Here is a 16,078-nt window from a genome sequence, read left to right as displayed (position 1 = left end):
CCAAAGATATTCTAGTGATGTAAAGATACACAACTCTCCTCTAACCTGTTTTGTAGTCTACTGTTACATTATTCATTCTCGAAACAACTTGAATAAGACAATACAATTGTTGAGACAGATCTAATATACCTTAATAAATGAAAGTATATTTTCAACTACGAAGCTTATGCCTCGATAACACCGAGATTGTTTTGCGTTTTGAACACTATAACTACATTCATTTCCAATGTAACGCTGCTGCCTTGCAGCATTGCATTGCAGAAGCAGTGCGTTCTGTGTGGTGCGTACATTGTATTTATCGAACGTATGTATCAAATTGTTTGCTTTACTCCTTGACAGAAATGGTAGCAGAAGGTGAATGTTAAACTTTTGTGATCCTGTCAATCCCTGCAGATGTGATCAATCCCTGCAGACCCCTCGACGTTCCTTATTAGACCACCCACTTCCTCTGTCTCCGTGCGTGCGCACCCCCGTGTGTCACCTTGCTCCGCAGCCGGAGGTAAAGTACCGACCAGCAGCTGTAGCTCCGCGTGAGGCCAGAACCAGTGCTGTTACTGGTAACCGACAGAAACAAAATGGCTGAATCTTCCAAACCGATGACCTCTCCAAAGGCTATCAAGTTCCTCTTCGGAGGCTTGGCGGGGTAGGTACCCGGGGTTACTACAAGCCTCACTCAACGATCACGTGCACACAATTGCCTGAAGATACTTTAAACTAAGCTGCACTTGGGTCGGAAGGCAATATGGTTACATTGAGTACAGTTACATGCACACAACAATACGATTATTGTGGCTAGTCAGATTAATATAATAGTTTGATTTAAACGTGTACATGCTTTGCAAGAAGAACGATTTGCCTAATAATCGATTCCCATAGGAAATACACACCTGCCTCTAACATGTAGGCTTCCCAAACAGTCCCAATGCAAGTCTGAATGTTTAATAAACTTTATTTCAGTATACTTTACCTGTTGTCCGCCAATTTGGTCCCTATGTCGGAGGTAATCTGATACAAAATATCGACAGGGAAGCTTTATCAATCCGACCTTTAGTGACAACATTCGGTTACGTTCGGCAATTGTTTTCAAATTGTGCATCACATGATTGAAAATACTCACTGGAATTACAAGCCATGTATCTACCGGAACAAGGACCAACAGCACGGACAACCGGTAAAGTACTTTTAAATAGCATTGTATTCAACATTCTGGCCTGTAGAATATTGCTCTTTTTTTCAGCGACTTTTATTCAACTAGGCAAGTCAGTTAAGAACTAATTCTTATTTACAATGACGGCCTAGGAACACTGCCTTGTTCAGGGGCAGAATGACAGATGTTTACCTTGTCAGCTTGGGGATTCAATCCAGCAACCTTTTGGTTACTGGCCCAACACTCTAACCACTATGGCTACCTGCCGCCCCTACACTCTAACCACTAGGCTACCTGCCGCCCCTCCACTCTAACCACTATGGCTACCTGCCGCCCCTCCACTCTAACCACTATGGCTACCTGCCGCCCCTCCACTCTAACCACTATGGCTACCTGCCGCCCCTCCACTCTAACCACTATGGCTACCTGCCGCCCCTCCACTCTAACCACTATGGCTACCTGCCGCCCCTCCACTCTAACCACTATGGCTACCTGCCGCCCCTCCACTCTAACCACTATGGCTACCTGCCGCCCCTCCACTCTAACCACTATGGCTACCTGCCGCCCCACCACTCTAACCACTATGGCTACCTGCCGCCCCTCCACTCTAACCACTATGGCTACCTGCCGCCCCTCCACTCTAACCACTATGGCTACCTGCCGCCCCTCCACTCTAACCACTATGGCTACCTGCCGCCCCTCCACTCTAACCACTATGGCTACCTGCCGCCCCTCCACTCTAACCACTATGGCTACCTGCCGCCCCTCCACTCTAACCACTATGGCTACCTGCCGCCCCTCCACTCTAACCACTATGGCTACCTGCCGCCCCTCCACTCTAACCACTATGGCTACCTGCCGCCCCTCCACTCTAACCACTATGGCTACCTGCCGCCCCTCCACTCTAACCACTATGGCTACCTGCCGCCCCTCCACTCTAACCACTATGGCTACCTGCCGCCCCTCCACTCTAACCACTATGGCTACCTGCCGCCCCTCCACTCTAACCACTATGGCTACCTGCCGCCCCTCCACTCTAACCACTATGGCTACCTGCCGCCCCCTTCTTTCAGACTGATATCCATAGATTATCAAACATCAGATTTACCATGTTATACATTTGTTTACCTCCTGTTTCAAAAGGTGATGTCACTGAGCACTGCCCCTGTATATAGGACCTTCCACCCCCACCTGGAATAAGGATGCCTGATGACCCAAGGGTGGAAATGTTGTAATATCACCTGGGATAGGGATGCCTGATGACCCAAGGGGGGAAACATTGTAATATCACCTGGGATAGGGATGCCTGATGACCCAAGGGTGGAAATGTTGTAATATCACCTGGGATAGGGATGCCTGATGACCCAAGGGTGGATACGTTGTAATATCACCTGGGATAGGGATGCCTGATGACCCAAGGGTGGAAATGTTGTAATATCACCTGGGATAGGGATGCCTGATGACCCAAGGGTGGAAATGTTGTAAATGAATATCACCTGGGATAGGGATGCCTGATGACCCAAGGGTGGATACGTTGTAATATCACCTGGGATAGGGATGCCTGATGACCCAAGGGTGGAAATGTTGTAAATGAATATCACCTGGGATGTGGATACTGGAGTGATGGAGGTAGATATGTATAGGGGGAAGGGGACAGGGATATTGGAGTGATGGAGGTAGATATGTATAGGGGTAAGGAGACAGGGATACTGGAGTGATGGAGGTAGATATGTATAGGGGGAAGGGGACAGGGATATTGGAGTTATGGAGGTAGATATGTATAGGTGGAAGGGGACAGGGATACTGGAGTGATGGAGGTAGATATGTATAGGTGGAAGGGGACAGGGATACTGGAGTGATGGAGGTAGATATGTATAGGGATAAGGAGACTATATACAGGGTCAGTACCATATTAACAATGTACAGGGATACTGGAGTGATGTAGGTAGATGTGTATAGGGGGAAGGAGACTATATACAGGGTCAGTACCATATTAACAATGTACAGGGATACTGGAGTGATGGAGGTAGATACAGTGGGGCGAAAAAGTATTTAGTCAGCCACCAATTGTGCAAGTTCTCCCACTTAAAAAGATGAGAGGCCTGTAATTTTCGTAGGTCCACTTCAACTATGACAGAGAAAATGAGGGGAAAAAATCCATAAAATCACATTGTAGGATTTTTAATGAATTTATTTGCAAATTATGGTGGAAAATACGTATTTGGTCAATAACAAAAGTTTCTCAATACTTTGTTATATACCCTTTGTTGGCAATGACAGAGGTGAAGACTTACAGAAAACGTTAGACAAGGTTTTCACACACTGTCGCTGGTATTTTGGCCCATTCCTCCATGCAGATCTCCTCTAGAGCAGTGATGTTTTGGGGCTGTTGCTGGGCAACACGGACATTCAACTCCCTCCAAAGATTTTCTATGGGGTTAAGATCTGGAGACTGGCTAGGCCACTCCAGGACCTTGAAATGCTTCTTACGAAGCCACTCCTTCGTTGCCCGGGCGGTGTGTTTGGGATCATTGTCATGCTGAAAGACCCAGCCACGTTTCATCTTCAATGCCCTTGCTGATGGTAGGCTTTGTTACTTTGGTCCCAGCTCTCTGCAGGTCATTCTCTAGGTCCCCCCCGTGTGGTTCTGGGATTTTTGCTCACCGTTCTTGTGATCATTTTGACCCCATGGGGTGAGATCTTGCGTGCAGCCCCAGATCGAGGGAGATTATCAGTGGTCTTGTATGTCTTCCATTTCCTAATAATTGCTCCCACAGTTGATTTCTTCAAACCAAGCTGCTTACCTATTGCAGATTCAGTCTTCCCAGCCTGGTGCAGGTCTACAATTTTGTTTCTGGTGTCCGTTGACAGCTCTTTGGTCTTGGCCATAGTGGAGTTTGGAGTGTGACTGTTTGAGGTTGTGGACAGGTTTCTTTTATACTGATAACAAGTTCAAACAGGTGCCATTAATACAGGTAACGAGTGGAGGACAGAGGAGCCTCTTAAAGAAGAAGTTACAGGTCTGTGAGAGCCAGAAATCTTGCTTGTTTGTAGGTGACCAAATACTTATTTTCCACCATAATTTGCAAAAAAAATAATTAAAAATCCTACAATGTGATTTTCTGCATTTTTTTTCTCATTTTGTCTGTCATAGTTGAAGTGTACCTATGATGAAAATTACAGGCCTCTCATCTTTTTAAGTGGGAGAACTTGCACAATTGGTGGCTGACTAAATACTTTTTTGCCCCACTGTATGTGTAGGGGGAAGGTGAATATATGTATATATATACAGGGTCAGTACCATATTAACAATATACAGGGATACTGGAGTGATGGAGGTAGATATGTATAGGGGGAAGGGGACTAGGTATCAGGATATATGATAAACAGAGTAGCAGCAGCTTGTGGGTGTATAGAGTCAGTATAAATGTATGTGCATATTATGTGTTAGTGAACAGATGAAGGAGTGAGAGTCTGTGTTGAAGTGACAGTCAGTGTGTAGAGTCCTGTCAGTGTCAGTGTGTAGAGTCCTGTCAGTGTGTAGGGCCCTGTCAGTGTGTAGGGCCCAGTCAGTGTGTAGGGCCCAGTGTAGGGTCCTGTCAGTGTGGAGGGCCCTGTCAGTGTGTAGGGTCCTGTCAGTGTGGAGGGCCCTGTCAGTGTGTAGGGTCCTGTCAGTGTGGAGGGCCCTGTCAGTGTGTAGGGCCCAGTCAATGTGTAGGGTCCTGTCAGTGTGTAGGGTCCTGTCAGTGTGTAGGGCCCAGTCAGTGTGTAGGGCCCAGTCAGTGTGTAGGGTCCTGTCAGTGTGTAGGGTCCTGTCAGTGTGTAGGGTCCTGTCAGTGTGGAGGGCCCTGTCAGTGTGTAGGGCCCAGTCAATGTGTAGGGCCCAGTCAGTGTGTAGGGCCCAGTGTAGGGCCCAGTGTAGGGTCCTGTCAGTGTGGAGGGCCCTGTCAGTGTGTAGGGTCCTGTCAGTGTGTAGGGTCCTGTCAGTGTGTAGGGTCCTGTCAGTGTGTAGGGCCCAGTCAGTGTGTAGGGTCCAGTGTAGGGTCCTGTCTGTGTGTAGGGCCCTGTCAGTGTGTAGGGCCCTGTCAGTGTGTAGGGCCCTGTCAGTGTGTAGGGCCCAGTCAGTGTCAGTGCCCAGTCGTATTGCTTGGGGGTAGAAGCTGTTCAAGAGCCTGTTGGTGTCAGACTCGATGCACCGGTACCTCTTGCCGTGCGACAGCAGAGAATATTGTCTGTTGCTCGGGTCTTTGACGATTTTCCACGCCTTCTTCTCGCACCGCCTGATATGAATGTCTTCATGGAGGGAGCTCGGCCCCAGTGATGTACTGTGTTGTCTGCACCACCCTCTGTAGCTCAATGCGATCCACGGCGGTGTTGTTACCAAGCAGGGATGCAGGCAGTCAATAATGCTCTCAACGTTACAGCTGTAGAACCTTTTCAGGATTTGAGGGCTCATGTCAAACTTGTTCAACCTCCTGAGGGGGAAGAGGCATTGTCACGCCTTCTTCATGACTGTGCGTGTGTGTTTGGACCATTTTAAGTCTGTAGTGATTTGGACACAGAGGAACTTGAATCTGTCTACCTGCTCCACTGCAGCCCTGTCGATGTGGATGGGGTCGTGCTCCACGTAGTCCACAATCAGCTCCCTGGTCTTGCTGACGTTGAGGGAGAGGTTGCTGTCCTGTCACCACACTACTAAGTCTCTGACCTCCTCTCTGTCGGCTGACTCATCGTCGCCGGTGATCAGGCTTACCACTGTCGGGTCGTCAGCAAACTTGATGATGGTGTTTGTGCGTTGCCACACAGTCATGGGTGAACAGGGAGTACAGGAGGGGACTAAGCACACGCCCCTGCGGGGCCCCTGTGTTAAGGGTCAGCGTGGTAGAGATGATGTTGCTTACCCTTACCACCTGGGGTCGGCCCGTCAGGAAGTCCAGGATCCAGTTGCAGAGGGAGGTGTTCAGACCCAGAGTTCTAATCTTGGTGACGAGCTTGGATGGACTAATGGTGTTGAACGCTGAGCTATAGTCAATGACCAGCATTCTGACATAGGAATGCCTATCTTGTGGAGAGCAATTGAGATGGTTTCATCTATGAATCTGTTAGGCCGGTATGTCCAGCGGAGTGGGTCTATGGTGTTCATGTGAGCCATAACCAGCCTCTCAAAGCACTTCATGATTACAGAAGTGAGTGCTACAGGCTGGTAGTCATTGTGAGTTCTTGGGAACAGGAATGATTGTGGTGAACCTAGAAGATGAGGGGATTATAGGCTGGGACAAGGAGAGGTTGAACATTACCCTGACTAGGCCTGCCATTACAGGCTGGGACAAGGAGAGGATGAACATTACCCTGACTAGGCCTGCCATTACAGAGTGGGACAAGGAGAGGTTGAACATTACCCTGACTAGGCCTGCAGACTGGGACAAGGAGAGGTTGAACATTACCCTGACTAGGCCTGCCATTACAGACTGGTTTAAAGACCCTTATGGAGGCTGTGATGCTCTGTATAGAGGGTGTGATGCAATTGCAGAGGCCAAATCGAGCTCCGTACCGCATCGCCGTGCGCCTCCCAAATGTGGTAATTTGTGGAGGGCTCTGAAGAGCTCTGCATTGACATGATTGGTTGATGGTAGGTGGGGGCGAGAAGTCCTGTGTAAACACAAACTCACTTCCTTCACAACTGCTCTGCTCCGCAAAGTATGATCAGTAAATGGGTCCGAGGACGGGTTGACCATGCAGAGCCTTTACAACATATTGTTGACCATGCAGAGCCTTTACAACATATTGTTGACCATGCAGAGCCTTTACAACATATTGTTGACCATGCAGAGCCTATAATACATATTGTTGACCATGCAGAGCCTTTACAACATATTGTTGACCATGCAGAGCCTTTACAACATATTGTTGACCATGCAGAGCCTTTACAACATATTGTTGACCATGCAGAGCCTATAATACATATTGTTGACCATGCAGAGCCTATAATACATATTGTTGACCATGCAGAGCCTTTACAACATATTGTTGACCATGCAGAGCCTATAATACATATTGTTGACCATGCAGAGCCTTTACAACATATTGTTGACCATGCAGAGCCTATAATACATATTGTTGACCATGCAGAGCCTTTACAACATATTGTTGACCATGCAGAGCCTATAATACATATTGTTGACCATGCAGAGCCTATAATACATATTGACCATGCAGAGCCTTTACAACATATTGTTGACCATGCAGAGCCTATAATACATATTGACCATGCAGAGCCTTTACAACATATTGTTGACCATGCAGAGCCTTTACAACATATTGTTGACCATGCAGATCCTTTACAACATATTGTTGACCATGCAGAGCCTATAATACATATTGACCATGCAGAGCCTTTACAACATATTGTTGACCATGCAGAGCCTTTACAACATATTGTTGACCATGCAGAGCCTTTACAACATATTGTTGACCATGCAGAGCCTATAATACATATTGACCATGCAGAGCCTTTACAACATATTGTTGACCATGCAGAGCCTATAATACATATTGACCATGCAGAGCCTTTACAACATATTGTTGACCATGCAGAGCCTTTACAACATATTGTTGACCATGCAGAGCCTTTACAACATATTGTTGACCATGCAGAGCCTATAATACATATTGTTGACCATGCAGAGCCTTTACAACATATTGTTGACCATGCAGAGCCTTTACAACATATTGTTGACCATGCAGAGCCTTTACAACATATTGTTGACCATGCAGAGCCTATAATACATATTGACCATGCAGATCCTTTACAACATATTGTTGACCATGCAGAGCCTATAAGACATATTGACCATGCAGAGCCTTTACAACATATTGTTGACCATGCAGAGCCTATAAGACATATTGACCATGCAGAGCCTTTACAACATATTGTTGACCATGCAGAGCCTATAATACATATTGACCATGCAGAGCCTTTACAACATATTGTTGACCATGCAGAGCCTTTACAACATATTGTTGACCATGCAGAGCCTTTACAACATATTGTTGACCATGCAGAGCCTATAATACATATTGACCATGCAGAGCCTTTACAACATATTGTTGACCATGCAGAGCCTATAATACATATTGACCATGCAGTGCCTTGTTGTCCTAATCATGTGAAAGATTGCTCAGAAAACAAGGTGTTTTAATCGTCATATGCTTACTTAGATTTTGACCTGATGCTGATTTTAAGGTAAGGTGTTTACATGACTTTCAAAATCTGCCTACTGCCATAATCAGTTTAATCTAGAATTGTTACTGTGCAGGTGAACATTCTCCTTAAGACACCATGGAGCCAGCGCGAGATGTGGGTCAGAAAACGTACCTCAATGCAGGCAGGGATGGGAAATGTTACATTTATCCACACTGATGATGTTTGTCTTCGTTCTCATGCTAGCTAGATGATGTTTGTCTTCGTTCTCATGCTAGCTAGATGATGTTTGTCTTCGTTCTCATGCTAGCTAGATGATGTTTGTCTTCGTTCTCATGCTAGCTAGATGATGTTTGCCTTCGTTCTCATGCTAGCTAGATGATGTTTGTCTTCGTTCTCATGCTAGAAAATACAATTTGAGGGTATCATTTCAAATCCAATGTACTGGAGTACAGAGCCAAAACAACAAAAAATGAGTCACTGTCCCAATGATTTTGGAGCACACGCTTTACTTAAAAAATAAAGCAATACAGCCGGTATGATGCGTTTTGCCTACTGTTTATGCTATTTTATTATCTCTCCAGGAGGATTACTGAAGGAGAAAGCCTCCACTTCTATGTAAAAGACAATAAACACTATAGTACAGTCCAGCTACCTCTCTGTGACCTGTGACCCCCAGGTGTGAGGGAATGTGAGGTCATGAAGGAAGCTCACCTTTTAGACAGGTACATTACTATGGCACCCCAATCCTCCAAACACACGTGCTGATTGGTTAATGGTGGTCTGCTGAGTGAGTTGAGAGGCTGTCACTCTAACACACGTGCTAATTGGTTAGTTGAGAGGCTGTGACTCTTAACACATTTGTTTCAGTAGTCCATTGTTGATGTAGTCAAAATACAGAAATACAGGCAGGATGAAGCATTTAGCCTCAAATGATGCTACTGTATGTTTAGCCTCATATGATGCTACTGTGTGTTTAGCCTCATATGATGCTACTGTGTGTTTAGCCTCATATGATGCTACTGTGTGTTTAGCCTCATATGATGCTACTGTGTGTTTTGATGCTAAATGCATCATACTGGCTGTTTTTTCTGTATTTTGAAAGTTATAAGTCTTAAACTTGATTGCTGACATGCAAAACATTTTAGGACTATATCAACAATGGACTCATGACACAAATACCAAAAGATAGTTTCGGGTGAGAATAGGCGTAGAGAGAAGTGCATAAAAAGGGAAAAGATATTGTTGTATTTCTTTTGCCACTCACATATCACACGAATACACATTAGACATGGCAACATTTTATAGAATTGCAAAAAATTTGATTTAAAGCTGCAAAATGTTCTTTGCACCCCATGACAAAGTTTTAAAGCTGCTAAATTAGTTACCTGGCTGGCATCAGTCAGGATGTGTGTTCTGACCAGGGGATTAAAGGTTTCATGCGGGACTTGTTTGTGGTGGGTTTTTCTCCCTCACACACCATTTTGATACATAACATATCCAGCTGGTACATATATTTGATACATCTGGTCTACAGTTAGAGCAGTGTTTCTCCTCTGGGACCCCCTGCCGTCCCAGATGTCTTAGCCGTGTCTGAATCCTGGCTTAGGAAAACCACCAAAAACCCTGAAATCTCCATTGCTAACTATAACGTTTTCCGCCAAGATAGAACTGCCAAAGGGGGCGGCGTTGCAATCTACTGCAGATATAGTAATACAGAACTCTGCAGGCTATCTAAGTCTGTACCCAAACAATTTGAGCTTCTACTTCTAAAAATTCACCTTTCCAGAAACAAGTCTCTCACTGTTGCCGCTTGCTATAGACCTCCTTATGCCCCCAGCTGTGCCCTCGATACCATATGTGAACTGATTGCCCCCCCATCTATCTTCTGAGCTCGTGACCTAAACTGGGACATGCTTAACACCCCGGCCATCCTACAAACTAAGCGTGATGCCCTCAATCTCACACAAATTATCAATGAACCTACCAGGTACAACCCCAAATCAGTAAACACGGGCACCCTCATAGATGTCATCCTAACTATTTCGCCCTCCAAATACACCTCTGCTGTTTTCAATCAAGATCCCAGCGATCACTGCCTCATTGCCTGCATCTGTAATGGGTCTGCGACCAAACGACCACCCCTCATCACTGTCAAACGCTCCCTGAAACACTTCTGCGAGCAGGCCTTTCTAATCGACCTGGCCGGGGTATCCTGGAATGACATTGACCTCATCCCGTCAGTAGAGGATGCCTGGCTATTCTTTAAAAGTACCTTCCTCACCATCTTAAATAAGCATGCCCCTCTCAAAAAATGTAGAACTAGGAATAGATATAGTCCTTGGTTCACGCCAGACCTGTCTGCCCTTGACCAGCACAAAAACATCCTGTGGCGTTCTGCATTAGCATCGAATAGCCCCCGTGATATGCAACTTTTCAGTGAAGTTAGGAACAAATATACACAGGCAGTTAGAAAAGCTAAGGCAAGCTTTTTCAAACAGAAATTTGCATCCTGTAGTACTAACTCAGAAAAGTTCTGGGACACTGTAGTCCATGGAGAATAAGAGCACCTCCTCCCAGCTGGGACACTGTAAAGTCCATGGAGAATAAGAGCACCTCCTCCCAGCTGCCCACTGCTCTGAGGCTTGAAGTTTGAACAGATTAATCAGATGTGTGTGGCAATAGCTAACTAGCTATCACATTTGATTGCCACTAGATAAACTGGCTAAGCTAGCTAACTTTAGCTACAGTAGATCAACTGGTCATTCCACCGCAGCATCCTCCCATGTCTGCCTGTCTGACAAGGCCTATATGCACCTCTGTCGTAGTCAGTGTATCTCCTGACCCCTCCTGTCTCAGCCTCCAGTATTTATGCTGCAGTAGTTTATGTGTCGGGGGGCTAGGGTCAGTCTGTTATATCTGGAGTACTTCTCCTGTCTTATCCAGTGTCATGTGTGAATTTAAGTATGCTCCCTCTAATTCTCTGTATTTTTTTTTATCTTTCTCTTTCTCCTCTCTCTTCCCTCGGAGGACCTGAGCCCTAGGACCATGCCTCAGGACTACCTGGCCTGATGACTTCTTGCTGTCCCCAGTCCACCTGGCTGTGCTGCTGCTCCAGTTTCAACTGTTCTGCCTGCGGCTATGGAACCCTGACTTGTTCACCGGACGTGCTACTTGTCCCAGACCTTCTGTTTTCAACTCTCTATCTACCGCACCTGCTGTCTCTACCTCTGAAAGATCGGCTTTGAAAAGCCAACTGACATTTACTCCTGAGGTGCTGACCTGTTGCACCCTCGACAACCACTGTGATTATTATTATCTGACCCTGCAGGTCATCTATGAATGTTTGAACAACATAAAAAAAAGCATTTACTCTCTGTAAGATTCTCCCATCAATATTTTAAATTCATTCAGTGCCACTAACATATCTAGATGAAGCATGGATTGTAGATTATTCTATGCCTCTGGTGCCCAGGAAGAGAATGCAGTCTTGCCTAATACTGTGAATGTCCTGGAGGACTTTATGTAGCAACCACCTAGCAGACCGGGTATGGTACCATATCAACCACCTAGCAGACCGGGTATGGTACCATATCAACCACCTAGCAGACCGGGTATGGTAACATATCAACCACCTAGCAGACCGGGTATGGTACCATATCAACCACCTAGCAGACCGGGTATGGTAACATATCAACCACCTAGCAGACCGGGTATGGTAACATATCAACCACCTAGCAGACCGGGTATGGTAACATATCAACCACCTAGCGGACCGGGTATGGTAACATATCAACCACCTAGCAGACCGGGTAAGGTAACATATCAACCACCTAGCAGACCGGGTATGGTAACATAGCAACCACCTAGCAGACCGGGTATGGTAACATAGCAACCAGCTAGCAGACCGGGTATGGTAACATATGAACCACCTAGCAGACCGGGTATAGTACCATAGCAACCACCTAGCAGACCGGGTATGGTACCATAGCAACCACCTAGCAGACCGGGTATGGTTACATAGCAACCACCTAGCAGACCGGGTCTGGTAACATAGCAACCACCTAGCAGACCGGGTCTGGTTACATAGCAACCACCTAGCAGACCGGGTATGGTTACATAGCAACCACCTAGCAGACCGGGTATGGTACCATAGCAACCACCTAGCAGACCGGGTATGGTTACATAGCAACCACCTAGCAGACCGGGTCTGGTAACATAGCAACCACCTAGCAGACCGGGTATGGTTACATAGCAACCACCTAACAGACCGGGTATGGTAACATATCAACCACCTAGCAGACCGGGTATGGTAACATATCAACCACCTAGCAGACCGGGTATGGTAACATATCAACCACCTAGCAGACCGGGTCTGGTAACATATCAACCAACTAGCAGACCGGGTATGGTAACATATCAACCACCTAGCAGACCGGGTCTGGTAACATATCAACCACTTAGCAGACCGGGTCTGGTAACATATCAACCACCTAGCAGACCGGGTCTGGTAACATATCAACCACCTAGCGGACCGGGTATGGTAAGATATCAACCACCTAGCGGACCGGGTATGGTAAGATATCAACCACCTAGAGGACCGGGTCTGGTACCATAGCAACCACCTAGTGGACCGGGTATGGTAACATAGCAAACACAGAGCAGACCGGGTATGGTAACATAGCAACCACCTAGCAGACCGGGTCTGGTAACATAGTAACTGTAACGGATGTGAAACGGCTAGCTTAGTTAGCAGTGTGCGCTAAATAGCGTTTCAATCGGTGACGTCACTTGCTCTGAGACCTTGAAGTAGTAGTTCCCCTTGCTCTGCTCTGCCGCGGGGCTTTTGTGGAGCGATGCGTAACGATGCTTCGAGGGTGACTGTTGTTGATGTGTGCAGAGGGTCCCTGGTTCACGCCCGGGTATGGGGCGTGATTACATTTTATTGATTTAAATTTGATTGATATCATTAAACATTTTGTGTCATATATTAAAAATAAAAAATATATAATAATATTTCCATCTTTTAGCGGCAAAACCGAGGGTGGGAAAATGGGCCAGCCAAGAAAATAAAATAAAATACAGGAGAGGTTCGGAAGAGATGGAGGATCATTCCAGATTTTGTCTAGAAGGGACAAATCTTTTGTCAAAAATGTATTTTTCGTAGCAGGTCAGGATAATTAACATAGCAGGTTAAGAGGAGCAGGTTAAGGTTAGGAGAATTAACGTAGCAGGTTAAGAGGAGCAGGTTAAGGTCAGGAGAATTAACATAGCAGGTTAAGAGGAGTAGGTTAAGGTCAGGATAATTAACATAGCAGGTTAAGAGGAGCAGGTTAAGGTCAGGATAATTAACATAGCAGGTTAAGAGGAGCAGGTTAAGGTCAGGAGAATTAACATAGCAGGTTAAGAGGAGTAGGTTAAGGTCAGGATAATTAACATAGCAGGTTAAGAGGAGCAGGTTAAGGTCAGGATAATTAACATAGCAGGTTAAGAGGAGCAGGTTAAGGTCAGGATAATTAACATAGCAGGTTAAGAGGAGCAGGTTAAGGTCAGGATAATTAACATAGCAGGTTAAGGTTAGGGAAAGGGAAAGGGTTCGCTAAAATGCAGCAACAAAAATACTTTTGATGTCAATTTAATTCCATGGTGAAATGTGATTTTGAATACTAGTAACATGATTGATGGTGAAATGTGATTTTGAATACTAGTAACATGATTGATGGTGAAATGTCGGAATTGATTTTTGTTTAACGAACCTGTTTGTTCTCACACTTGGTGTAAATCTTTGCATTCACCATCACGTACTTGAAATTATATTGTGAAATACATTTTCATTATAATGCTATTGAAATTGTACAATTCTTCCAATGTCCCATACCATATACCTTTTTATGAAATTGTGCACATGAATAGATATTAAGTTAACTTTGAATGACCGTAAATTGGACCTTTACAGCCTACGGACTTTGTTGATGTCAGTCTTCATTGGAGACTACCTGTGCTGACGTACAAGATGGTGGCTGGCAGACTTAACATTTTTAAATCATGTCATATCAACGGCACTAAGCTGTTTTTGTTTTTCCTTTTTGTTTGCTGTCACAATTTACCCAACTATAATAATTAATAAGGAGCATCCAGACGTTGCACAAACAATTTATTTGTAACTATAATGAAAAAAGATAAATGCAACATGTAAAGTTTTTGGTCCCATTTTTCATGAGCTGAAAGAAAAGATCCCAGGAATATTCCATACGCACAAAAATATAATTTCTCTCATTAAATGCACAAATTTGTTAACATCCCTGTTAGCGAGGGTTTCTCCTTTGCCAAGATAATCCATCCACCTGACCAGTCTGGAATATCAAGAAGCTGATTAAACAGCATGATTATTACACAGGTGCACCTTGTGCTGAGGATTGGCTGGGCCTGGCTCCCAAGTGGGTGGGCCTATGCCCTCCAGGCCCACCGATTGCTGCGACCCTGCCCAGTCATGTGAAATCCATATATTAGGGCCTAATGAATTTATTTAAATGGACTGATTTCCTTCAAAGAACTGTAACTCAGTAAAACCTTTGAAATTGTAGCATGTTGCGTTTATTTTTGGGGGGTTCAGTATAGCGCTTAAGTAGTTTTTTGATCAATTTACTTTTTTATTCTTACTTGACTAGTTTCTTAAGAAGGCTAATTTTACTAGAGTAAATTACAATCTGAGTAATAGTACTTTTGAACTGTTTCCAGTCTGTCAGCAGGTCTGCTCCGCCAGCTCTACACCACCACCCGGTTAGGCATCTACACAGTGCTGTTTGAGAAGATGACGAAACAGGACGAGACTCCGCCCAACTTCCTCGTGAAGGCATGGGTTATGAGTCTGTAGACTTTGTTTTTAAATCCTTTCAATATTTTTTTATGTGTGTATTGTTTTAATTTAATGGCTGAGGCAACTATATGTGTAATTTAAATATTTCTTATAAAATGAATATTTCTTCAAGGCCTTGATTGGCCACCGGAACCTTCGTAGGAACACCTGCCGAGGTCGCTCTGATCAGGATGACCGCTGACGGACGGTGAGCGAGAGGGACTGTGTGTGAGAGAGGGAGAATGTACAGAGCTAAGAGTGAATTGATATGATCTTAAATTATGTCTAATCAATCTAATGATATTTGTTGGTCTGATGTGATTAATAAGTAGCATCCAGACGCTGCACTTGATGAAATTGTTCTTCCAATTATTGATAAACATGCACCTGTTAAGAAACTGACTGTTAGAACTGTTAAGGCTCCATGGGTCGATGAGGAAAACCATGGTTGAAAGAGATGGGACAAAAGGCTAATTTAGTCTGTCTGCACATTTAATGACGTGACTAAACTCAACAAAAAGAAGAAGAAACTGTATTATGAGGCCAAGATCGCTGATATAAAGACAAATTCAACTCCATCTTTCATCTAATCAGATGGCTTATTCATCACAACTATTTGATGTTGCAAATTATTTTATGGATTAGGTCATTGTAAAAGTGGGCAAACTTGGGCAGGAAATGCCATCAACGAACAGTGAGCCATGGTATTCATACATGAAAAAACAAATACTGAAGGAAAAACTTTGTAAGTTAGAATTTTGTAAAGTATATATTAAAACACCGACGGTAAGATTTCAATACTGGGGGTGCAGGCCACACCACTCCTTACGTTAAGTATAACTTCATATAAGACATCTAAGATGTGTCAAAAATA

General features: G+C 44.8%; 1 long non-coding RNA gene across 2 annotated transcripts; it reads left to right on the top strand.

The window, feature by feature from the left end:
- Window positions 1-394: 394 nt before the first annotated feature.
- On the top strand, window positions 395-15,734 carry LOC149973534 (uncharacterized). 2 transcript variants are annotated; one of them, XR_016490411.1, is made up of 3 exons: window positions 395-643; window positions 11,379-11,622; window positions 15,087-15,734. It is a non-coding gene; the product is annotated as an uncharacterized LOC149973534 (long non-coding RNA). The 2 variants fall into 2 exon arrangements; XR_016490410.1 differs by lacking the exon at window positions 395-643 and having other exon boundaries at window positions 10,929-11,622.
- Window positions 15,735-16,078: the final 344 nt, after the last annotated feature.

Source organism: Oncorhynchus mykiss, chromosome 21 (assembly GCF_057628025.1).
Source record: "Oncorhynchus mykiss isolate SJ-2025 chromosome 21, ASM5762802v1, whole genome shotgun sequence".
Lineage (NCBI taxonomy): Eukaryota > Metazoa > Chordata > Actinopteri > Salmoniformes > Salmonidae > Oncorhynchus > Oncorhynchus mykiss.
This window is presented reverse-complemented; position numbering and strand designations above follow the sequence as displayed.